Source organism: Haliaeetus albicilla, chromosome 28 (genome assembly GCF_947461875.1).
Source record: "Haliaeetus albicilla chromosome 28, bHalAlb1.1, whole genome shotgun sequence".
NCBI lineage: Eukaryota > Metazoa > Chordata > Aves > Accipitriformes > Accipitridae > Haliaeetus > Haliaeetus albicilla.
Window position 1 is genome coordinate 5,438,058 of NC_091510.1, and position 25,616 is coordinate 5,463,673.

General features: G+C 40.5%; 1 long non-coding RNA gene across 8 annotated transcripts; it reads right to left on the bottom strand.

The window, feature by feature from the left end:
* Nucleotides 1-1,613: 1,613 nt before the first annotated feature.
* LOC138682510 (uncharacterized) lies at nt 1,614-22,561 on the bottom strand. Of its 8 annotated transcripts, XR_011322621.1 has the most exons (7): nt 21,565-22,561; nt 20,967-21,033; nt 12,175-12,311; nt 6,604-6,777; nt 5,440-5,597; nt 4,198-4,338; nt 1,614-3,593 (listed from the first exon to the last, which is right to left on the bottom strand). It is a non-coding gene; the product is annotated as an uncharacterized lncRNA (long non-coding RNA). The 8 variants fall into 8 exon arrangements; XR_011322620.1 differs by lacking the exon at nt 6,604-6,777 and having other exon boundaries at nt 5,440-5,603; nt 21,451-22,020; XR_011322619.1 differs by lacking the exon at nt 6,604-6,777 and having other exon boundaries at nt 5,440-5,603; nt 21,565-22,017.
* Between the last annotated feature and the right edge of the window lie 3,055 nt (nt 22,562-25,616).

The window sequence follows — 25,616 nt, forward strand, 5'->3', positions numbered from 1 at the left end:
GCACATTCCTCTCTTACCCATGGCAGAGGAATGAGATGCTGCCACGGGTGTGCTCAAGGAGAGGGGGGATCTTACCCCTGGTGCTTGCCTGACTGGAAGTGACTGGAAGTGGGGTGGCTTTCCAAAAGCCTGTCCCTCATGAAGGGAAGAGGACATGATACGGCATGCCATGGTTTATGCCCAGGAGGGCTTTCACTGAGAAGTTTCCTACGCTGGCCATCTTTGCAGTGAAGCAAGCATTCCCATGAACTGCTCTCCCAGCTCTGCTGGGATGTCTACAGTTAAATTCAGCTCCATGTTCTCTATCTAAATCCCCCAGAGTAACGTCCGCCCATTTAGCTGGCTGTGGCAAGCCATGGGAATACAAAGACACAGAAAGCTCTTGGGCTGCAAACTGCTGGGGGCTGGGAGAACACCCCATGGCAGGAGGCAGAACATCGCCCTGTTCTTCTGCAGGCAGCTGCTATGGACCCCATCACTGTCAGGACACCAGGCTGCCTTGGCTTTCGGTTGTATTTGGTAGGACATCCTCATTTAAAGAGGAACACCTTCCCCAGTAGCTTGGAAACGTTGCAGTATTTCAGATTGCCCAGTCTGGAGAAGCTGTTTGTATACCAGATACTGATACCTTGCTCAACTATGCCATTTAATATAATCGGTCTTGGTGGCAACAAAAGCCCAATTCTCAGCCATACAGGTTTGTGGAAGAAAGTTGAATAATCTTTAAGTACCATTAGTGGTTTCTATCCTACAATTCAGAATCCCCTGACATAGACTCCAAACTCAGTTTAAGATACTGAAAGGAAGGAATTAAATGGAAATATCTCAGAATAGAAAAGTAAAGGAATATTTTCTGCAATAGAGTGAGCCACTTCATTTGCTTATCTCCTTCTGGGTTTCTTCTGTTTTGTACATCTGCTTGCTCTGTACACTTCTTGGGCAGGCAATGTCTCTTTCTATGTTTATGTATCTGCACAAAGCCAAACTCAACAGCATTACAAAATGGGCATTAAATCCTAAGCTCAGTGGGGAAGGGTCCCACTCCAACTGGGTATTTGAAGACCCACACCACTGCACAGGGATGCCAGTATTATCTGGAACTTCTAGTGAGAACACAAGTAAAAAAGACAAAATGGGGAGAAAAAAAAAAAGCAGCTAGAAATGGCAATGAGACTCAGCAAACAGCAGAGCCAAGACCATGATTTCTAATTAAAAAAAAAGTGTAGGCAAATTACTGCATCACTAAATGTGGCTCAGCTTCAATCACCGTCCAGAAAAAGAGGCCAGGAGCTGGGCAGGAATAAAGGCGGCAAATAACAGTCTTTCAGAGAAAATAAGGAGAGAATATCCTGAAAGATACAGACTGTGCAACAAGAGCAATTGCAGTATGCCCAATGGGTTAGGAGGAAAGGTGGTCAGTGTGCCACTCACTACTGCCCTGAGAAATTGCTTTGGCACAGGGTTCCCTACTGCCTGCTTGATTCTGTTCTGCAGCTTAATAAAATTAAGGAGGGGGGGAAAAATCCCTCAATTATTCCTCTAGCAGTTAACAAAATTTAAATGTAGTTATGAAAATGACAAAATTACAAATTACTTTCAAATATAAGCCATGATCAAAGTTGCCAAAATTCACAACCTGAATGATATTTATTTAATATACACATCTAGCACAATGCAAATGAAAAGCAGCTCCAGTCAAAGTCCAAATTACAGGGAGCATAAAACCAGCTCTTACTAAGCAAGAATCTTTGGTACCTTTGCCCAAAACTTGGTCTGAACCCAAACTAAACATCATCTGAAGTTCACAAAGTTCAGATAACTCTGCTAATTTTTTAACTGCTACATGCCTCTTTACAGTTCCTGGAATTAGAGGCTGGAATGCCAAAACTGTCCTGGAACCTGTTTCAGTGCAGTTATGAGAATGACACAGAATGTTTTCCACCAAAACTGCTGAAATTGCAGCTGACTTCTGACTTGACTGAGGGCATTACCAGAACAGGCAGGGGAGAGACAATCCCAGGCATGGACTGGAACTGACAGAGTATAAAAAGGCATAAAAGTGCACTTTTTCTCACCTTTTTTTTACTGCTGGCTGCTGTATTTTATCCTCAAAATAGGAAAGAGGAGGAAACAAAGGAATTTGACTGCTTGATTTCTGTTTTTCCTTTTTTCTGCCCCCTGCCCAGATTTGAGAATATCCTCCTGTGCACAAATCCTTTACCAAAATGATTCCACATAATTCACTCCACCCACAACCAGTTCTGAGGTTCTCCTGTCCTTTGGAGTGTTGCAAGGATGGTCTCTGCAATTCTGAAAATGTGGCTACTCCAGTGTCTCATCATCACTCCCATCATCTCAGAGCATGGCTCTTACTGTGCTCTCTTGATCCACAGCAAGAGAAACTTGGGCTAATCAACCGAAGGCTGAAGTCACAAAATAATTGTGCCCTTGATTCACAGAATGGTTTTGGTTTGGGGCTGGCAGGAGGTGCAATATGACATTATGGAAAATATGTGCCGAAACAATGCCCGTGAGGTGAATGGCAGCCTGACTGTGTGATGGGGTACTGTGGGTTTAAGCAAAGGAGTGTTTGGCTGGGAGTTGAAATTAGAGCTTATTGTGTGCCCTTGAGTAAGCAAAGCTATAATGGGTTATTGAGACTGCTGACTTCTAACAAACAATGCTCTCTGTGTAAGCATGACATTTTAAAACCACGAAGCCCGAGGCATGTATGCTTATTATCATATGTCTTTTTATCGACTCATTTTATGTAATGCTTTTGAAAGAACAACACAGAAACAAATAGTACACGAAGGGAACAGAGCTGAGGTATGTGGATAGGACTGTCACCAAGTATTGGCATATGCCATGATGATGGCCAAGGAACAAAAAAATCTAGGACACAACACTTTAGAAGTAGCTGCAACTGTAAATTAGCAACACAAATTTGTTCCAAAGGTGCGGCCTCTCAGGGAAATTTTCAAACTGGAACTTAATGATCCAGAGATGGTGCAGACATACAAAAATCCTTACAATAATGTTCACACAATGGACCAAGAACAGGCTCTTTTTCAATCCAACTTTGACTATTCTTACCATGAACAAGACCAATACACGTCTTTGCCAATATTACACTGGTGAGAAGATGGAGAAGCTTTACAAATTGTTTCTGAATGATTCCCACGTCCTGGGTGTCTTTTCTGTATACTCTCTGTCACCTTCACTGTTTTTACAAGCAGTTTGCCAGTTTCTTGTAGGATCAAGCCTTAGAGATAAGGAAAGTGTATTTAGTTTTTCTCCTGGTTAATATTTTGCTTAAAAAGATGGGCAAGTAGAAAAAGCTCTATAAACCAGGTGTTGTTTGAGATTTTCAGGACTCAAAACATTTCAAAGCATACCCCTAGATGGAAACAGAGCTGCCCTTGTCCTATTTCCCATTCCTGTCACAGCCTGAATGAACAAACATGCTGCTGTCTTCCATTTGTGTTACAGTTCAAGGTGCTGGGATGGGCACAGATTCATCTTGTGCCGTGGTCAGTTCTTATTTCTGTCTGTGGATAATGAGTTATAGCAACACCGCAACGGCAGCAATTCTGGTTGTAGACTCATTGTGGAGACAGAGAGAGTAATAAGAACAGAAAAGCACATTAAAAAACAGAACCCATTTTACGATATTCTTAAAGTTGTGAGGAAAATACAGAAAAAATTAATCCATTTTTAGAGTATAAATTTTCCTGAAAAACAGAGAAAACGTCTTGCCAATCATTGCTCTATCACTGACAGCAGTGTCATGACAAAATGCACACAAGACAGGATTTTGTCTGCAAACATATAAGCTCAGGAAGTATCATTCCCAGACACCACTGCAAAACGTCTTCCTTAATCCCAGTTTGTGTGGTAACTGCCTAGCTCACAAAGCCCGATACTGAAGCAGATTGAATTTAAAGCAAAAGCTTTTTTGTGTGTTTGATTTAACTTGGGAATGTGAAATCCCAAGCAAAATATTGCATCTCGATTTTCCAAATGGAAAGCAAAAGGAGGACTGGAAAAATCAGGAATTTCCTTAAGAACCAAGTGTCAAAAGCTTTAGTCATGACATCTCCTCTCCTGCCCACAGCTCAGCTCCACCTGAGATACCCAGCTGGAATGAGTGACTACAAACAGGACTTAAGTTTGGTGCCTATCAGCGCCAAATACCTTTTCTCGTTTCTGAAGCAGGAGCTCACGCTGTGGGTTTGGCTCGTCTGGCTCTGTGCGACAGCGGAGCTCCACTCCAGTCTTTGAGGATGGGCTCCTCTCAGGGCGACCTCTCTTCTCCCTATCAGAAAGAAAGCAGCCCTGCAAAGGGAATGCAGAAATAGCATTTTTGCCATGCCCTTGCTACTTTATTACCTCCCATTTCCAGACAATGTACACAGAAACCCTTTGTGTTTACTCATTTTTCAATATATTCCAGGTAGTCAGGGACTGAGTTTTCATCCACACTCTAGACATGAAAATATTTATAATATCTGGCAGTAGCATACCAAAAGAGCAGCTACACACAATAGTACCTTAGGTAAAGATGCACCCCACTATTGAACATGTTGCCTATTTCATGTAACAAAGCAAATCTTTTTTTCACATTTTATTAAATACAAAAAGAGACAAACGCTACATTAAAATGCCCCAATTCACTTGGATCTGTGATTGTAGTAGAAGCTCAGAGAAGGGTGGAATGTCTCTACTTCTTTTGATTTTGACTGTCTTCTATCCAAGTTTCACTTATAACAGCAGCAGGCTTGAAAGACATAAAGTAATCCACATCATTGATTTTTATTTTTTTTTTAATTTATGGCATTATGAATTAGAGGATGCATCTGACGTAAGATCAGACAGCTGGTACCAAGTTCTTGTTTGCCATTTCTTAGTAGTGTTCTTAATAGTGGCTTTTTCTATATTTTACACAGAGATTAAATTCTCTGGGAAGAGTGTTAATATACTGGAATAAATATGGAAGGTCAGATAATGTGGAAATACAATTAATGTCACCAAATAGTTACAAGGAAGGGAGGTGGAAGAGGATTTCATTCAGCTGATTTATCACTACATTATATATAATAAGTTAACCTCAGGAAAAGGAAATAAACTAGTTTCCCAGGTGACCTGTATCTATTTCTGGCTCTGACATAGGGTGAACCATTTTATATATAAATAGACATTTAAAATACATTGTTTCTGGCCAGCAGTCAGACCACAATCAAAACCAGATCAATACCACAATCAAAACGAGAATCTAAGGTATGTTAGGCACCTGCTCTTCTTCCAAACCCTCTCTGTCTCAAATGCTCAGAATATTTTAGATACAGATTCTCATTTCTATGTGCTTTTATAACAGCCAACCCAGCAGGATCTCAGCTGAAACCTACAGGTATGATGCAAATAATAGCAATACTGTACCATCGCCATATGGATAGTATAAACTTTTGGACAAATATATCCAGCACTCTTTCAATCACTGTTTCCTCTTTTGTCTTCTTCCTCCTATTTCCTTTCCTGGCTTGGTGCAGCTACCGGTGCTTCAGTCATCACTCTTTGCCGCAAAAGGACTCTGCACTCTTGTTCTTGGTGACCCTAGGAGAAACATGGAAGAAGAAAAAGGAGATCATCCAAATTACTGATATGTTTTCTTCTTTACCATCTCACATTTTGCCTTGCTCGTGACTTGGCCTTAGCTATGCGCATTGCTGTAAAAATATTTTATTGGAAAGGAGCATGCTAAAGGAACTTAAAAAAATATCTACAGATTAATATCCTTACAAACATCCTTTTCAGCATAAAAATGTTCTCAGCATTTTTACCCCAAACTCAATATATTCCATTTTTTTCTGCTATTATCACAAAGCTGCAAATAAGCTTTTATTTCAGTTCCCTACTAACTTTATCTGAATTCATTCTGCATGAAACGTTAGTTGCTTTATCTTATACTATGGTAAGATTAAACCAAGAAACATGGAGAAAATCATCAGTTCAAAACGATTAAGGCCATTTGAGCTAGCTTTGATGCTTATGCATGTCATCTAGAAATGAAAAAGAGTTACTAGGAGACATCTTTATATCTCTAATTAGTTGGTTACAGTACTTCTACCATCTCTGTCATCGATCCTTGGTCTTTTGACTCTGCACAAGCAGTTCATTGATACCACTGAATATCTGAAATGTAAAAAATCGCACTACATTTTTACACTGCAGTTGGATACAAACACACAAAGTTCCGCAAGTGCAGTTTCCATTAGGATATCACATTTATCAGTTCTAAATAAATTGATTTTCAACAAAGTCTTTACTATTTGATGTGCTTTTTGGCTCATCTGCCAGAGAACTTTGCAAAGGGATAATGGTGGAGGAAGACAAATAAGAGGGGAAAAAAATATCTTTAGATATTTAAACCAGTATTAGATGTGTTTAATATATATATGGTTATTTTGATACTAAATAACTAAAAGAATAATAATTAGATTCTAATCCGATTCTTGACATGGCTCTATTGAAAAACAGCTACTGCAAGACCATACACAAATGCTGTAATTTGTATTAGTCAGGATGTGTAGTGATGCAGAGCACACGTGTCTTAAATTAGAAGCTGCCTTTTCATCAGTGTGTCAGCTAAAGACCACATCCTAATCTTAGCCATGTGCCACTCTGCACAGCACATGCGTCTGCATCCAAGATGAGAGCGCTGTCCCAAGATGTGGCATGGACAAGGGGCTGTTCATCTTGCTGTGCTCCATGAAGGATCTCGGGGGGGGGGGAGAAAACCAAAAAAAAAAAAGTAGGTGAAAAGTCAGCACTGTACAGAGATGTGTTTGACCGTGGGTCGCTTTAGAATGGTTCATTTCAAGCAGTTAATTTGTCAGTGTTTTTTCTGAAGTGAAAGGACAACACAGTATGAACACACAAAGAGTGTCTTAATCACTGCAGCTCTTGTCACCCTCCTTGCATAACGGCATTATGTAAGCATCTGATTTGCATCAGTGTACAGCTCTGATTGCTGAGAAAGCAGTTTGCAATTCAATAAGATTCATACACAACATTGCCTTTCTCTTATTTTCTTGCAGTAGTGTTGGTAGCTGGAATTATACAGATTTTTTCCTCACACTAACAAGCACCAAGGCTGCTGTGAATAATATGATTTTTATCTGTGGATGTATTAAAAGACCTTTCAAGACTGAGAAAGATATTGTTCATATTTCATATACTCGAGGCTCAATATGAAAAAGACAAAAAAATGTCACTAGGTCAGGAAGAACAGACATATTGATTACTTCAAAGAGAGGGATGGGATTGCTGAACAACACATTTAGCTCACAGTGGCTGAACCATTTGCCATCTGGAACTATTTTCTTGGTACTGATGATATCTAGCACCTCCGACCTCAGCACATTATGTTTTGATTCAGAAAAGCTAAAGATGACATTTCTAGCCCTAATTCGCTACAAACCACACTAAAGACCAGAGCTAAAATCCGGGACATTTAAAAGAGGTGGTCTCAGGCATCTTTTACGAGTGATCTCTGCTACAGGAGAGCCAGGTGGAGAACGTGGATTACTTTTACAAAAAGGGTCTTGTACATTTTTAAAACAAGTGGAAATTCTTTTATCAGTGATGCCATCACTCATGAGGCAGTTATCATAAACCAAGTAGAGTTTGCTAGCCCTGTGTTTGAACCACCGGGTCACCAGTGGTTTTGTGAGAAACCATCCCAGGTTTGGGCTAGAAAGGGCTGAGGAAGAAGTTTAGCAACGTGCCCACCTGGAGAGCGAAGGGGATATTCAGTGCTGTGAGCATCCAGCACAGGAGAATGTCCTTCTTTAAAGAAGGGGGTTTATTGGTGAATTCTGAATATTGCAGTAATATCTGAATTACATTATGAAATACACATTAGGGAACAGTGGCAAAAGATTAAAGTGATTGAGTATTGTAGAGAAAGCTACAGGAACATCAAGTATTTTTTGTGCAGAAATGGATTACTCATTCTTCAGCTCTTTATTTCAAGGATAACGCACTAAACAAATGGATTAAAGCTATTTTTGAGAAGATACTATCTGGAAGTAGGCCAGTAAGCCAGAGTTTCTCAAATTGGCCTTTTTTCAACTCTGTGAATTCAGAACTCCTTCCTCATATATGACAGATGACTGAATTCAGGTGAAAGAAGCATAGTGAGGTCTTGGGTTTTTAGATTTCCTGTCCCAGTGTACCCAGATTTTTCAAATACTGTCATTGAAAGAACTGAGAATTAATTTCTAAAGACTTTTTCTCCCCTCTGGAAGAACGGAACATTTGAGATACCCTTTGGCAATTAAAGCATGTGAAAAAAAAGTCAAAAAAATGGCATATTTGAGCTGATGAAAAAAACCCTAGTAGTAAAACAAATGAGGTCTTTATTAACATGAACGAACCAAACACATTACATCAACTGCTTCTGAGCTGCTTATGGATTTCTGTAGCCAGAAAAGTTCATGACATTTGTATCTCTATTAGTCATTGTATTTTATTTGAGCTTATTAAAAGACAGCTATATTTCTTTCGCCCTTCTTTTTAAATCATTTACGTTTCTTTTCAAATTGTGCTGCTAATGATTTAATTTTTTTATGGTGTTTTTCAATAATATTAAACTTCTGGAGGTATTACCAGCTTTCTACAGAAATGCACAATGGAAAAAGAAGGAATGGTTCTGTTAAAGCACTATTCCGTAGCGCTCTTACCACTGTCAACAAATAAGAATATTTTCTTTACTCTCAGCTCTGTGATACAGCAGTGAAGATCACTCCATGTTTTTCAGCTCAACTGATGGAAGTCGACAGTTAAGATGCAATGCACGTATATATGGGTGGAAAACCACAAACCGTGGCTCTTTTAAAGTGCATGTGTGGGGAGGGCTATACTCAACTGCCTTAAAAGGACATTAGTGTACAATTTCAAGCTCACAAGGGTTAAGGAAATGTAATGAGACACCTTAAATCAGTGGGATCGGGCATTACTTTACCAATTTTAAGCATATGTTCACCTTTGTTTTCCACCAAGTGCTGATCTGCGTGATATGTTTCTCCTCATCACTGATTCCCAGTACTACTTACTTTCCTCCCCAGTTACCAGCCTGCCCTTCCCTTCTCAGCAAGTGCCAGCCTTCAAATCCAGCCCTTCTTTGCAGCACCAACAATATCGAGTCTCAATTTCTTTATCTCATGTTCTTCACCCCAATTAGTTTAGATCAGATCTCTGTGCCATCAGCATCCAACTCAGATGGCTTTCTTCCCATGTGCATGGGTTACAGAGCAAAGAAGAGAGAACAAGAAATACGTTTAACCCACCCCAATACCTCAGTTTTAACGTCTAGCAGGGCTCAGCAGATAAAGCGGACAGTTTTACCTGGTGTATAGCATGGTGAAGTATGGATGGATTTTTAAACAGAAGGCAAAATGAACAACTCTCACAAAATCAGCTAAGCCTTTTGAAGAGAAGAAACCCCCCAGATTGTGGCAGACACCCAGCATAAGAAAACTCAGTTTGCCTGGCTAATTCCAAGTGCTGAACAGTGCATTTTGTAATGTGAAACACTTGGCTGTCTGGAAAATGAGTGTTGGTTATGCTAGGAAAACCTCCTGTATGTAACACACACAGACTTCACACACTAACCCATTCCTTTTTCTTTCTCTGTGATCCGTCTCCTTCCCTTAAGTTTCCTAATTTCATTGTGCACTCATGTTGCTCCACATCGTGATTCTGCAGCTTATTTCAATTAAAGATTGGTGGGTTTTTTCTTGTCTCCCTATTTATTTCTCTTTTTTCAGAAACCCTATAGACATTAAATTGAGCTTTGGAACACATGTTATTATAACAGATTTGAAGGACGAGACAGATGTAAAGGCAATACCATGCCCTCAAATTCATCATTACAGAAAGGTAACTGAAGAGGTTTTAGGAATACAATAAAAACTCTGAGGTGGCACAAGGATACCATAAAAGGGTCTTATCAACAAGGTTTTTTTGTCATCTGACTCAAATGCCTTTTCATTTCTTGGCTACAGGTGATCTTTAGAAACGTGTATTGAAAATGGCACGCATTTCTGGCAATTTGATTTTTTTAAACTTCTATATTCTCTTACGGTTCTTCTTGCAAAACCTAACTTTCAAGGCCTAGTAGCACCAAATCCAATATTCCCTTTCAGAAAAAAGAACACGTACCCCCACACAACTGATTTCACTTTAAGCCTTAAATTAAAATCTGAGTTCCAGTCTTAACTTAGAGCTATGATTCATAATTCTAAGCCTATCCCTCAGCCTTCTGCAATCACTCTTCTTCACCCTGCACATCAGTTCATTCAAGAGGCATTCCTCATTCTTCTCAAAATCAAGATCCATAACCACGGGCTCTGCCCTCCCCGGCAAATGAGTAACCCAGATGTGAGAGAAATGCGATCTGTATCTTGGCTCAAAGTATTTTTTTGTTCCTTTTATTTTTTGTAAGACGGAGCAGGGTTTTCTTTGCCAGAAGCGAGGGCTTACACCCTCTCAGCTACGGATCAAGATTCATAGAAAGCCCCAGCACCAATTACTTCTGACATCCAACCACCACCACTCTGCCCACTGACAGCCCCACGGGGCTTCACAGGCTCCAGCTGCCTTGTACACCACCTCGAAGGAGAGCTCTGGGACTGGAACCAGAGCGTGTGACAGGACACATCCAGCCACTTTGCCTTCAGACATGACTTTGGAGGATGGCAGAGACCAGCAGACACTGGAAACTCTCCCCTCTCCCTGAAAACTTTGCACAAAGGTGGAAAAATCTCTACTGGAGCAGAGACAGATTTTTGACCTTCACCACACGTTAAGGAGCGTGTGTCCCAAAGAATCTCTTCAGATGTTAATCCTCCAAATGAGCAAGAAAACAGCAGGCGTTGAGCCTGAAGGCACTGAGAGCATTAATAGTATGCCCTCCAAAATATTAATTCAGGAGCAAGCACTCCACCAGATGTATTCCTTTAGGCTTAAAGTCACCTTTCAATGGTTGCTTTATTGAAGGAGTTTTTCCTGAAACAGCAGTTGCATCCTGGTGCTGTAGCAAGCCCCAGATAACTCCCAGTAACAGCAGTAATGAGAAATAAGACAATGAAATTGGTCAAAAAAACAGGTGTAGCAGCTAGTACTGAGACACACACAGAGGATATACAATGTAAGGGTAAGCAGGGTTTGAGTTTGTATTTGCTTTCAGTATCAGATATGGAGTAGGTAATCTCCACTTTCAATTCCGAATGCCTTTTTCTGTGCCTTCTCCACAAAGTGAAGCAAATCCCTGCAGATTTAACACAAGCAACTTTCAAAAGAGCCTTGTTCCACATAAAGCATGCTGATGGCACTATGAACACAACCAGTTCCCGTGAAGGGACTGCAAGGAGAACTGACTGTGCAAAACTCAGCTTTTGAGCCGTGAAACAAAAATATTTTAACCACCTTGGACTTTTTCTTCGTAAGTGGTTCTTTTAGCGTGAAATTAGCACAGGTCACTTATGACAGGAACACATTTGCATTGATTAGAAACTAAGCCAATCAAATCAAGAACTGGTATTGGTAAAATCCACCAAGCTGTGGAGAACACAGGTTGTCTTTATGACCCGAGCTAGTTTTTTGAAATAGCCAGAATATGATTTTCAAACATTTTAGAGAACCTTAGAGGGTCTCAACACACAGCCAGACTCCATCTCTTTCCTGAAAGTATTCCTATAAAAGTAGACAAGCAAAGTGTAAGAGGGCCAACAGATCAGCAAAGTAAAATGTGAAATTGCCCTGCGTAATTCACAGACCCAGGACTCAGTCTCACCTCTCCAGGTTCACAAGATGGTGATCCGTCATCTACTCCCTTGTACTGAAACCCAGACATCACATCTCTTTGAAAAAACAATGCAAGAAGAAGGTCTTCCTCCTCCATCCCCTGCCACCACACCACCCACGAAACAAGAAATGAGCTGTATTGTGTCTGAAAGGAAAGGTGGAATTAAACTTTTAGCTCTTTTTTTGCCCAGGCGGTATCTGCCGTACTTAGCTGTCAGTAAGTATGTGAAGCTGATCCTGTTAGAGCGCGCTGTATCTCTCCTCAGAAAACTCTCACCTCTCCAAAAGTGGGAATGGACTACTCACAGTTGAGCTGTCACTTTGATTCTGACCTTCAGAGTGCATTTTGTGTTCCTTCTTTACAAGTCTGACACTTGCAGCTTGTTTGTGTTGTTAGCATCTTTGTATGCTAAGCTGCACATACCAGGGTTCTCACACAGAAACTGAGGGGAAGACATAAAAATAAGATACCGTACTTAACCAACTGGACAAAATCAACAAACTCCAGAAAAACAATAGCATTAGCGGACGGGTTTAGGTCTCTGGATACATTTCTAACCTGTTGACTTTATGGTTTTTTAGTGAAGATGGGATGAGTTCTGTACTGTGAGGAACAAAGAATTTTGGATGGAGAATTAGGAATTTTTTAAGGGGGATATGATTCACAGAGGCCACAAGAGCTTTGCTTCATTTGTGATCTACTTCAGGGTTGGTAATAAACTCATTACCTTGGCAATACTGAACAGAGATTAATAGCGGAACTCTGAGAGACAGAAAAGCAGAGAAGAACAAGACATGTCAAGATACATATGTTCAAAGAGCTATGTCAGCTGGCCTCTGAAAGAATAATGATACCACAGGTGCAAGGACTAAAAAAAGATCAGGTAAAAGCTCAGTATTTGTATTAAAAAGCTCCTAAAACTCACAGTGAAGTCTGGTGAATATAGTTCAAATGTTACCTTAAACACACCAAAAATAGAGAAAACAATGGAATATTATAACGTCACACCTTTGTAATGATGTGAAATTAGCTTACAATAAACAGCTCTCAAACAGACTGGAGGCTATAGAGTGTCTTCCAACAGTGCACTGTCTTAGAAGGTTTTTACAGCAGCAATGTGGGTTCCTTTTCTAACATTATAATGACTTTGTGAGACAGAAGACACCAGTGGAGATCCATCAACTCACCCAACAGTAGATTAGGCCTGGATAGTCAGAACTTCCAGTAAAATAGGATCACAGTTCAGATGGGAAGGGACTGCTTGACTGTTCTCACAGTGGAAAGTTTTTCCTTATATTCTGTCTCAGTTGCTCTTCTTTCAACCTATGGACGTTGCCTCATTGTGAAGAGCCGATCATATAGACCTATTATTGCACTGGCTGAACTGATTTCTGACAGTGCTTATTTTCCCTCTTTAACTGGGGAGGGAACTCAGACCAAACAGCCACATTTCCTCAGTCAAGTCAGATTACAGAAAGTTCAACCATAATGTCACCCTTTTTATTCCCTTTGAACTAATTTTTCAAAAGATTTGTAAAAAAATAAAATAAGGGAAAATCAGTTCTAGGAAGTGGGTCACTACTTATACTGCTTGCCTAGGAGTAGATACTTGCCGAGATCGACAAGAAAATGACACCAGTCAGCAAATTTTTTGTTTACAGTTACTTTCACTCTCTAGTCCTACTATCTTCAATGGTTTGACTTTCATACAGCTCAGGAAGTTTCCTATTTTAACAGTAGCTTTCTGGCTTTGCTACTAACATCACAAAAAGATCTGTTTGTACTAGGTTTACCTCTTTTCCTCATTTTTGTTTCAACAAAGAGAAAGATGCTGAAGTGTTTCAGCGCAGTATGATTTGCCAAAGCACCTCCTGATTGCCAGTCAGAGAAGCAAAAGGATTCCTCTCACTTGCACTGGTGGGCATTGCACATATTGGAATTGATGCTGATTAATTAGATTCAATAGAATGAACCAAAGCAAATATTTAATAGAGCAGGGTGAACAGTCAAAGCAAACAGTTTGTAAATAACTCACTGGCTGAAAATTCAAATTCATCCAAGTAACTTCAGCAAACGTGAACCACTAAAACACTGCCCAACAACCAGGAATGACTCCCAGTCAGGGGAAAAAAAAAAACCAAACCAGCTAAATTAGCATGAATACTATTTGCTCAGCTTTAACCTTTACATTAAGTTCTATGAGGCAAAACTGTTACACTTTGTTCAGCTTGAGGATTGCATAAAAACTCTCTACAAAAGAACATTTACAGCTCCAACCCTGAAAATCTTTCTTCCTTGAGTCTCCACCTAACGGGAGTATCACATTTTGTCAAAATTTTCAAATGATTGGCAATTGTTATTCAAAGGTTTTATACCACCGTTCTTCCTTTCCAGCAGTTTTGAATGTTGCAGTTTTTTATAGATTTTGTTCATAAGCTCCTAGGTAAAACTCTCAAAACCACATACGACTTATAAATCTTAGTCCCTTTCTTTTAAAAACTGGTCTAAGACAATAGTCCACTTAGCTCCAAAGTCAAAATTACAATGTTATATGAAGATTTCTTGATGTTTATGTCTTGAGCTTACCCTTGCTTGATACACTGGTTTGGTAAAGAATATGCCTTCACTAGAAAGCAGCCCTTGTTCACTGCATATTGTATCTTATCTTTGCAGGAGAGCTGTCTTTGAACTCATATACTCATACAAAGTAAGATTTAATGATATACAACACTTGCATGCAACATAATTACATTGGAGCCTAGAACACTTTTTTGTGGTTCAATGATAAAACTATAAATGAACACTTTGAACAAAATCCCTAAGTGGTTAAACCACATTATAAAGTAGCGACATTTGGCTAAAGAATCAAAACCACACAAATAAATAATTATATGTATGTTTGAGCAGGCTGTGCATGTGAAGGAAGATGAGTCACTTCATTTTTTTTACGCTGGCCTTGTGACAGCTGAGCAATGTAATTATCTTCTTTTGCATTGTGCTAGTTTTATCTCGTTGGTATTAGATTTTTATTTTTTCCATATTCTAATTTCTGCAGCAGGTGAAGTGCAAGACTCAGGGAAGCAAGGCATTGCTATAATTTAGTCTGTTCAGGTTTCATCTAAAGAATATTTCAGTACTTTTAAATAAAAATAAAGCCAAAGTGATGGGACTCTTTTTATTATGCACCCAAACAATGGTTAATAAATATTCCTACTGAACAGTTTCACATTGGATTGATTTACCTTCACTTAAAAAGAATGTATTTAAGAAGGTATATAAAGCTAGAAATATGTTTGGGGTTTTTGTTCCTCATGCCAAATAAAATAAAAAAGCAAAAATGACTGTATTTACAGTGATGACTCTGTAGTTGACTTGTGAAATATGCGTGAGTACAGGGCAAATGGCAGAAGGCATGCCAGGCTACTATTATTACCACCAACAAACAAAAAATACACAAAAATCTTGGGGTTTCAAACACATAGCAGAAAGCCTGGGTATACCCTTAAATAATGAAATACTAATAAATACCCCTTTCCTATTATCACATATATCCCAATTGGAATTAATGTCAAAAAGACTTCTGCCCATATCAGGCTTTGACAAGATCCCTGTAAAGCCAGTTAAGTTGGACAACTGTTAAGACACAATTAGTTTTAGAATCACATGTGCTTTTGTTTTTACTAATGAGCTTGAAGACCAAGCCCTTGAACAGGCTTGTTCATCACAAATAGATTCATGGTAATAAAAAAAAAAAAAAAAAAAAAAAAGGAAAGTACTCCTGGTAAAGCAGCATACGAAGAGGAAGGCAGTCATATTTTGCACTAGTTTGGAATCTGGTATTCAAACTACTAATATGAATGTCTACAACAGCAGACATAGACATCTACAACAGTACACTTAGACACGTACACTAAAATGAGATGGCTGTGACCTAGAATAGGTCTCCATAAAGCAAGTATCTAAATTTGGTGAGAAAAATCTCACCTGAAGTGACAAACATATACACTACAGTAGTCAAGCTTTTACTTAAAATATTGCCCAGTGGTGTGAAAGGACTATCACCTTGCATCTGGTTATCTGGGCTGACTCAGCAGTCAGACAAGAGCACTGACTTGATGGTAGCACATGCGCGTGCGTGTAAAAAAGGGACGAAGATCCTGGTTTTCATACCATCTCCATTCTCTAACCAACATCACCTTGGCCTTGCTCGGGTTGCATTTCAGCCTGACAGTGCAGGAGGTGTGAGTGGATTTGCAGTGACTGCTCTGCCAGAGCTCTGCTGGAACACGGGTACTCCCGCAGTGTTACAGGTGCTGTCACACAGCGTGAGCTGAGGGAGGCACACTCATCGGCAGCCAAAAACACCAGACCAAATCCAGGTTTCATTACTCATTTTGTAGCTCGGTGACATTTCCATCAACTCATACAAGCGCTAACAAAGAAAAAAGTAATTTTGGACCATCGACTCTGGAATCCTCTGTGCTGCAGTAGATATTCTTACTAGCCCACAATACTGCTGAGTGAGTCATACAGGGACGTTTATGAATATGAAAAATTAGATTTTTTTTAAGACAACGATATGTCATTTTGATCTTAGTATTAAATTCTGAACTTTTGCGGTGAAAAACAGTGCAGATTATCTTTCTATATAAAAGTATTCCAGTACCGCACAATTCCCCCAAGCAGCACATTTTGCACATACAGCAACTTTCTTACATGACTGTGAATAACGAGCAATCCACTGGCAACACTATACAGGAGTAAAAGGATGAACAGCCTTACACACAAAACCTATTAAAACTAAAACCACTAGGCTCTGTGTTCAAGGCATTCAAAAGTCGAAGTCAGAAGCATTACTAATGACAGGCACATGTAATAAGATCTGTGTGGTGAAGCACTGCATCGTTGTGGCCAGATTTAGAGCCACATCATCACTTTAGAAATATCAATAGCTGGATAAGGTCCAAGTTACTTCCTCATCAAAGCAGCATGACTCCTGACTCCAGTGCAAATAATAACCTCAGTTTGTGGAGACAAAGTCCTGATCAATAATGAATCTTAACATGTCTATGGGATCTTCTGCCTTCTCAAGTGTGCATTAGTACTGACACCTTCTTGGCACTCCGCCAGCAGCGGCTGCCCGCTGAAAGTTGAGTGGCAAATGTGGGCTGGTGAAAGTTGAATAAAAATATGATGTTCGAAGTATGGTTTACCAGAAAAACAATGATACAACTGTAAAATGTGGCTATGGGAAAACTAGAGAAACAGTTGATTGTGGTTATTATATTTCTGATAGGAAGTATAGCTTGACACATGCATGGTTAGGGCCCTAAAAAAAATCTCACAAGACCTTAGTCCTTCACAGCAGCTCCCCAGGTTTTGGAGACAAAGGACAATCATCAATCTTTTCAAGTTTCTTGTGGATTACCTTATAGCCTGCTCACCAAACTTGTAACTGAAAACACTACTAATTTTGCTGTTTAACAGAACACCACAGATTAGCTATGGGCCACATATCAAAGCTGTGTGACTCAGAGTTAGAGATGCACAGCTCTGGACTATGCACACTTCATTTCGCCAGCTCAAATTTCTGATGCTTTGTCTGTCAAAATAACCCAGTATTCACCAAGAACATCCCTGGAAACCTCTGGGAAAACAGGAATTGTTTTACTAAATCAGACCCCTGACCCATTTAATCCTTTCTCTGGTAACATGAAGACTTAAGAAGCTAGGCACTCATGACCACCAGGACAGGTTTCACTCTGATTTTCGGTGTAACTCAAGAGATTGACTTAAAGGCAAAATTGCAGGCTTTGCTCTTCATTCTGCATTTTTATTATCATAAATCTGGATGTGAGTTATAGCTTTACAATCACTACATTATTGATAAATATTTCAAAACATCTTCTGAAGGTCTCAATTCTATGGCTTATGTTCACATGAGGAAAGAGGATAATTTTAAACGATTGCCTGCCCAGGTTTCCTCTATAATCATACGCTACATCCACAAGCATGCCGACACAAATACAGAACCCCCCATGCTCTGGGAAATGCTTTACTAGTAGTAGGTTAGGACTGAGCCCCCAAATAAACTTCTTGTACATTTTATGTAACTCTTGTGTTCACCTAGTAAGTGTTAAAGTAGATGTTAAAATTCAAAATATTCACAGCCATTACTCTGATAGAAATGTAAATATCTCAAAAAAACATTTGAACAGACATTCCTGCAGGACCGAATGGAAATTCATCAAAGAGCATAAATGCTTGCCTAAACACCCACTGATGTTGGCAGCATAACCGTATGTGAAACTTCTGACTGAATCAGGACCTCTAACTGCTTCAAGCCATATTTTCATCTGGACTTCCAGAGATGTCACTACCATTCCACTCACATGTCCTGCAGTGCATGGCCGCATGGATAATGTTTCATACGTACACTTATGATATATACAGACTCCAGAGGCCGGAAAAATGCATTTTACTCATAGCATTCCAAATCTTCCCTGGAGCACATATACATTTCTTAAATTCTAGAAACCCTGACTTTGTAGTTTTTCTGCAGAAATTAAGCTTGTCTAATGTTTTCACAATGAAGAGCTGAAAATCAGACTTCTGAAGTCATGTTTATGTGCTTTAAGAAATGACCTGATTTTTAAAAGCACTGAGCCTCAGGTGACTTTGGTGGATTTAGGGGAGAGGTTTTCTAATAGAGCTGGAACAAACGCCTAATCTGCTCCCTTTTCAGTTGGTAGGAGTATTACTGTTGAGCTCAGTGGAGCTCAGCTGCTAACTTTTAGACTTATGTTTTCAAAAACGGGTAGTCATAGGAACTGAATACCAAAGAACACTCAAAGAACAGGGCAGGGTTTTCAGAACACCACAACTGAAACACACTCCTTATTTCTCGGTGTTTACTGTCACTGCTTGTTTGAAAGACAAACAGGTGTATGGGAAATAGGATATAAGAAAGATGTCTTCTTGTGTCAAAATAATTTTAATCCTATCATATTTCCTATGCCCCCCTTGCCTGAGCCTTGAAAGAGGAGATATGCCATCTGTTTCAATAAAAAATGAGAAGTATATATGTATATAAACAAACACATGACTGGGGCAGTGCTAGAACTAGGGAGAGCAAATAAAGAATCTATCTTTAAAATATTAAACAAGGAAAATTACGTAACAATAAAACACCTGTCCTTTCAGCACTCTATTCTTCAATACTTGGGGAAATGTTTCTTTTAACTACTACAATTATATTTGTAAATTTTCCTTGGAGCATCACATTTTTGTGATCATCAAAGCTATAAAAAGTTTATCATTTAAAACAACAGACTGAAGGAGTTCAGTAAGCTCCATTCTCCCTACTTCTTTTTAATTTTCATTTCATTTATTGGTTATTAGTAGAATCTTCTCAACCATGTTTCTCTTCTAGGTACATTTTCTTTTAATGATTGAGTTTCTTCATATTGCAGCTGATGCACTTTTCAGTGTTTTGGTTATAATTACCAAATTCAAAATGAAAATGAAAAACACTTAATTATGTAATTGTCTTAGAGACAGCACGATAATTAAAGCCCTCAGAAAATCAGCCCAGAGGCAATTGGCTGTGCAGAAAGGTAAAGAAAATATAATACAGGCGTCTCAGAAATGGACTAAATAAAACATTGTAGGGAAAGAAATTATACATGCATCCCTGAACAGATGCCCTTAAGAACTGTATACCTTAACCATTATAAAATACCATATTTACACAACATAGCATGTACAGCAAGACATGTCACCATAAATTGGCTATTCAGAAGTTGTAAAAGATAAGAGACTGAAGCAATACATGACATTACAAGAAATAGTGTTGAAGATGAAAATAAAATGTATGACAAAAATTAAGAAGAAAATTTAAAATATGTGGGATTAATCTGCAAATAAAACCGTTAAAAGTTTACTAAGCAATGCATAAAAAATAATAAAAGCTGAAGATGTTCTTGTTGAAGGACTAATCTAAAAAGTTATCTCTAGTGTTGTGATAAATCTTCAAGTAGTGGCACTGAAAGTGTGCAGATGTCATATTAAAAGTCAGTACAAACTTCTTTAGACACAGACCTCCAAGCTATTACATTTTCCTAAACTCTGGAAGTATCTGCAGCTGCACACAGCAAAACCAAAACCAGCTGGACTCTCTTATACAGCAAAAGGGCAAATCTAAAGAAGTTTCACATTTATGACTTGCATGAGAAATCCTTCAGCTAAACTCAAACAGAAACATTTACCCTGCTAAAAAGGCTTAACCCCTTCATTGTGGCTCTGTGAGGTGATGACACAGGAGAGGATTAGGCTATGATCAGATGGTGGGACTGGTTAAAAACCACAGCATTTTTGCTTCTGCCCAGAGACAGGAAGGCTGACTGTGTGCACACTCGAAAAGTCCCAGCAGCTGCAAGGGGTGATACAAGCCCTCAGAAGTGCTCAGAACCCACGTGGAGAATGGTCCGTCTGTATAAAACGTGCACCACCTCTGAATTAACAGCACCGGAGTTCTTATGCCGTTTCTCCTGAATGCCATCACCGCACAGAAAATACCGTTACATTTGAAGTTAACAGAATATGTGAACAATGATTTTCTTTTTCATGCTAGAAGCCTCAAACTGCCACACAAGAAATCAGCTTCCTTCTGTTCCCAGCAGTTAACATTCATTTCACATGTGTTTTGGCACTTGGCAGTAGATAATTATTGGCTACACTCTTTGCCATGAAGTACTTTCCTTTTATAATTAGGAAATCCTTTGAATTGTGGACAGTTAACTTTTCTATTGCTAAAGATTGCAAGCAATTAGTATGTAAATTACAAGTTGGCATCGACAGCTCATATGGACAAGATAATGCTCATGCACTGAAGGCTACCTGTGCTTAATGTAAAAACAATAGAAAATAATGATTTTTTTAAGTTTCAAAGCATTTAACTTAGAGTGGATCAGAACACAGAACTGCTTGCTTCCTTCTGTCGGTGTGAACCAAGGCACAGGCTCAGTGAAAACTGGAATATGCAAAATTTCTTCAGAAGAAAGTCTTCTTTCACTTCCCTTCTTTATACAGTTCTTACCTTCGCCACACTTGGACTCACACGTCTGTGATGCTCAGTCTGTGTGGCACCCATGAGAAAAGAGGTTCTGGAAAATAGATAGGAGAGTCAAACCACTCCTTGAGATTGTGAGATCTTTTAACAGTGGTTCCAGAGGTATTAGCTAATGCCTGAATAAATTAGGACACAGCATCCTGCTAACCAGCTCTGGCTTCTGCCTTCCAAGTTCCTCCAGCACACTTTTTGTGACTATAAAACACTAGCAGATATCAAACTTTATTTTTAATAGGTACCTATATAACCCTATTTATATATAAAGCTGATGCTTCTTTCCAGTGAAGCTACTGACTTGCTGCATTTATGGTACATTGAACATATATTTTATCTGAAATTAGATTTGAGGGCATTCTCCTAATTCTCCACTGCAACTGTTTTATCTCTGTTTCTTGACAATTCCATAAAAAAAAAAATTACATTCCCACGCCATTTTGGCCCTTTCAGCTACCTGTTCTTTCCCCCATTTCTCGATTTGTCACCTCAGGCACTCCTTCATCCACAGAAGTCCACGAAATGCCCTCAGAATCTCCAAAATACATGCAAACAGCTCAGTAACAAATACCTGCAGGGAAGCTAAATTTACCAGGAACCGCTTTTGGCACCTTAAGGCACTAGTGAGGAAAGAAATGCTGAAAAATAAACCCCTGAGAGACGGCCCTCAGCACTGCCGAGACGGCCAGGCCCGACGGCCCGGAAGTGGGCAACCCCCTCCCCCCCCGGAGCTCCGCTACGGCGACGAGCGCCCCCTGCCGGCTCGGAGGGGCGGGCGGCGGTCGCCGTCGTGGCGGGCGGGCGGGCAGCGGCCCCCACCGGCCGGCGGCGAGCGGTAAGGGCGGCTCTCGGGCTGCGTTTGCGTCCGGGGTTGGAGCGGCACCGCTGGTCTCGTTAATTCTGAGGTTTGAGGCCCTACGGAGGTGAATGTTACGACCAGAACGGAAAGCGAACGGCGGGTCCAGGCCCGCCCCGGTTCGGCCCGGCCCCGCTGAGGCGACCATCGGCCTCCTCACCCCGCCGCCGCGCCCCGCTCTCCCATAGGCTGGCGGCGGCTCCGCGGCAGCCAATCAGAAGGCAGTTGTCAGGCGCTGCCGTCTATTTTTAGCCTGCACCGAGGGAGGCGGAGGGCGGTGGGTGTCCGTGACGGGCTGACGGGGACGGACAGAGTGACAGGGACGGACAGACTGGCACTCACACGGCCTAAAGGGAAGGGTGGGAGGCAGTGAGCTACGCTGTAGCGTTGACTAAAGCCCGAGCGAGCGGAAGGGGGCTGGAAAGCAGCGTCAGAGCCGGGCTGCCGTGCACCTTCCTGTGGAGGGGGGGGGAAAACCCCAACCCCACCGCTTCAAGCAATGCTTTTTAAAGAACACGTTGAAACAAGAAGTATTCTGTTAAAAAAAAATAATAAAAAATAATTGCGATGTGCTTCAGGCGATGCTTTCTAAAGAAAATGTTGAAACAAGAAGTATTCTGTTAAAAAAAAAAAAAAAAAATTAATTGCAATGGCTGTTGCAACCGAGAATGGCTCTGCAGACCGCTCCATCCCCTGTCCGCCCACCTTCATTCTCTCTGGCCTTGAAACGTTGAGAAGGACGGCCGGGTGCAGGTGCAAAATGGCTGATGTGCCTGCACAAAATCACCGTACCCTTCGTACAGGTGGTAGGTGGCCTCTTGAACAAATAAGCAGCAGAAGGGAAAGTTCAGATGACTAGCGTGAGCTAAATTCTGCATCTTTTAAAGTTTATTTTGAATGTTCTTGTTTAATTAAAGTCACGCATGAGGTAGCTGGTTATCTCTGTAGCTGAGGTGCTTCTGATACGTTGTCGGTCACTATTGAATAATGATAGAAGTGTAGGCTCTGGGGAAAAAGATTAAACATCAACTCTTAGATAATACTTACATTCAGTATTTTGGAGGGTTCAGATATTTCAGATAAGTGGAATTGCATTATTTTCCAGTTTCTCACAGAGGTCCAGATTCAATAGAGTGTTTTCATATATCCATGAATTCAGAAGGATTAGACAAGTGCTGAAGCATGCAGTGAAGTATAGGGATGAAACAGGGCCCCTAGTTTAGAAAAGGAAATGCTAAAGTACAGTAAGGAAAACTGCCCTTCTAGTATTTAATTCAAGACTTAAACCAGTAACAATACCAGACTGTTGTAGAAATGTCAAGGAAAAAACTGGTCTTTCTAAGCAAGTTTTTAAGACTCTTAAATAAAAACAGTGAGTTTAGATATCTCTCTAAATATATGGGTACTTAGCCACAGGTGATCAACTATTTGGGGGCTTGTGCATAATGATGGATTGTAGAAGCTTCTTGGGCTTTGTAGTGACCTGCTGACAAAAAATACAAAGAGTGGATGAAATGGAGACCTATCTGTGCAGTAAATCTGCAGCCCCCAAAAGGAGTGAACTGATTGTAGGTCTTGTGCTGACCCTATAGCACAGGAATGGATTTCATTGCCCATGTGCACTGAGGTAGAGTTTGGACACCTTGAGAAGAAAATCTTGCAAAGTAAGACAGACTCCAAAGTCAGCCAACAGCCATTTGTTTTGCAATGAAAAGTATTCTCTGACAAATCTTGCAATATCGGAGCAGATATTTGCCTGGCTGCTCCTCATCATCACCAGCCCTTAAGTGATGGTCAGTGTCAGGCTGTTCTGAAATCCTTGTCCTCATTACTCAATCCCCCAGTTGCCAGTAGGACATACCAAATCGGCAGTGAAACAAAAGAACAAAGTCTGCTGTGACAATGTTTGGATGCCATTTCAAAAAAGTGGCCTGTGGATTTAAAATCTGCCCGGAAAATAATGTTGTTTATTCTGTCATTGCCAGAACATTGATATAGTCAGAAACATTATTTCAATGAAGTTTTTACATGCCATTGAACATTTTCTCTGTGTTCACGGGTTGTCAGTCTTATGAGCAGATTAAACTAAGTTCTCACAGAGGAAGTTCACGCAGCGTGAATTCCGTTAGCTTTGCTGATCCCATTATGCACCATAATGCGAGAGTGAAGATTGCTCTGCATAAATATTCATCTAGCATCTTTCAAGTTTTCACTTTTCATTCTGCTGCAGCCTGACCCTGTCTGCCACTTTTCTCTGAATAATCATTACTGCTGAGCAACCCATTTGGAGAAAAATGTATTTGCAAGACTAAAATACCCAAACAGCACTGGACTCATGGATTGTCACTAGGACAAGTTGCAGCCCATTGCAATGTATAGCTGTGGACATTAAAATGATCTAATGTGCTATTTGGAATTGATGTGTATTTTTCTCTGCAAATGTCATGGCCTCTGGCTCACACAGAGGCCATACTGAAGACATGGGTGGTGACAGCGCCCCGATTTTCTCTCTGGTCACTCTGGGTCCAAATTATAAGTTTTTCCTGGTTTAATTCCAGTAGGTTTTGAATTGTCTCGATTTTTTTTTTAGTGCAGTTTCTATCGATCCCCAACCCAGAGGCTCTGCTTGTGCATTGAGGTGAACTGGAATTGGTGAAAATAACATAAACCATGTGATGTGTTTTTGTGCAGGCAAGGAGTCAAATCAAGGGCTTTTTCCATATCACGTGAGTTAAAATAACTACACATTAGAGGATTTAGCCCAAACATGATAAAATTGACCACAATTCTCTTGTGAATCCTCAACAGGTCCTGGGATATGTACGTCCGTTCCCCACAATTGTTAATCCAGCCAGTAAAGGAAATTGTTACTGAGGTCCATTCCCAGATGTATTGCCTTGTGTTTCAGACTGTGTGTTTCCAGCACGTGAGAACAGGCACAGATTTTCTAGGTGAGCTAAGGGGATTGCATCCCCAGCCCCCTCCATTGGCATTGCAGTGCGTGGAGTGTACTTAACTGAGGATGTGATGGCTGTGCTGTGCACATTAGCTGTTTGGTTTCAGGGAAGAGTGTGCATGAGTTTGCCCCCCCCCCCCAGCCCAGTTATGCAGCTGAGTTACCTACATTTGGGAAAAGCACAGAGTCAGCACCCTGAAATGCAAGAAATAACCACCCATGGGAAAATCATTCTCCAGATCATGGGGTCTCACATCCATGTTTCCATGCTGTGACTGCAGGGACATGAGCAAGATAAGTTTTTTAGTGGCTCAGTCTTGCAGTCATAGCTCCTTAATACAGAGCTCTCCTACAGAAGAAAACCCACCCTGCCAACCAAAGCAAGCAGCTGCCAGAGAAAGGCAAGAGGCACTGCAGGGATGCATCCCTGTGGCAGGAGTGCGACGAGCCACTTCACAGGCTGCGCTGCAGACCTTCCCGAAGCTTTCCTTGGGCAAAGCATTGGAGAGCACAGCCTGTTCTCCCATGCAGTGCTCTGAGACAAGCTGGCAAAGGGAGACACACTTTTCTACTTAAAAGATGTCTACTTTTGCCAGGTATTATCATAACACTTTTCTTCTTTCCCTTTTTTTCATCGTCAGAAATCCCATCAGACACCACTTACATAATTTCCCTGCTTATCAGCTTGACATCTTAATTGCAGTAACTGCACCAACAGGGAAAAGCTCCTAGATAGCAGGCACCAATGCCACAACAGGTAAAAAAGAGCAATCATATTACTCAAGGAAGACCAAAGTGGTGAAAATATGCT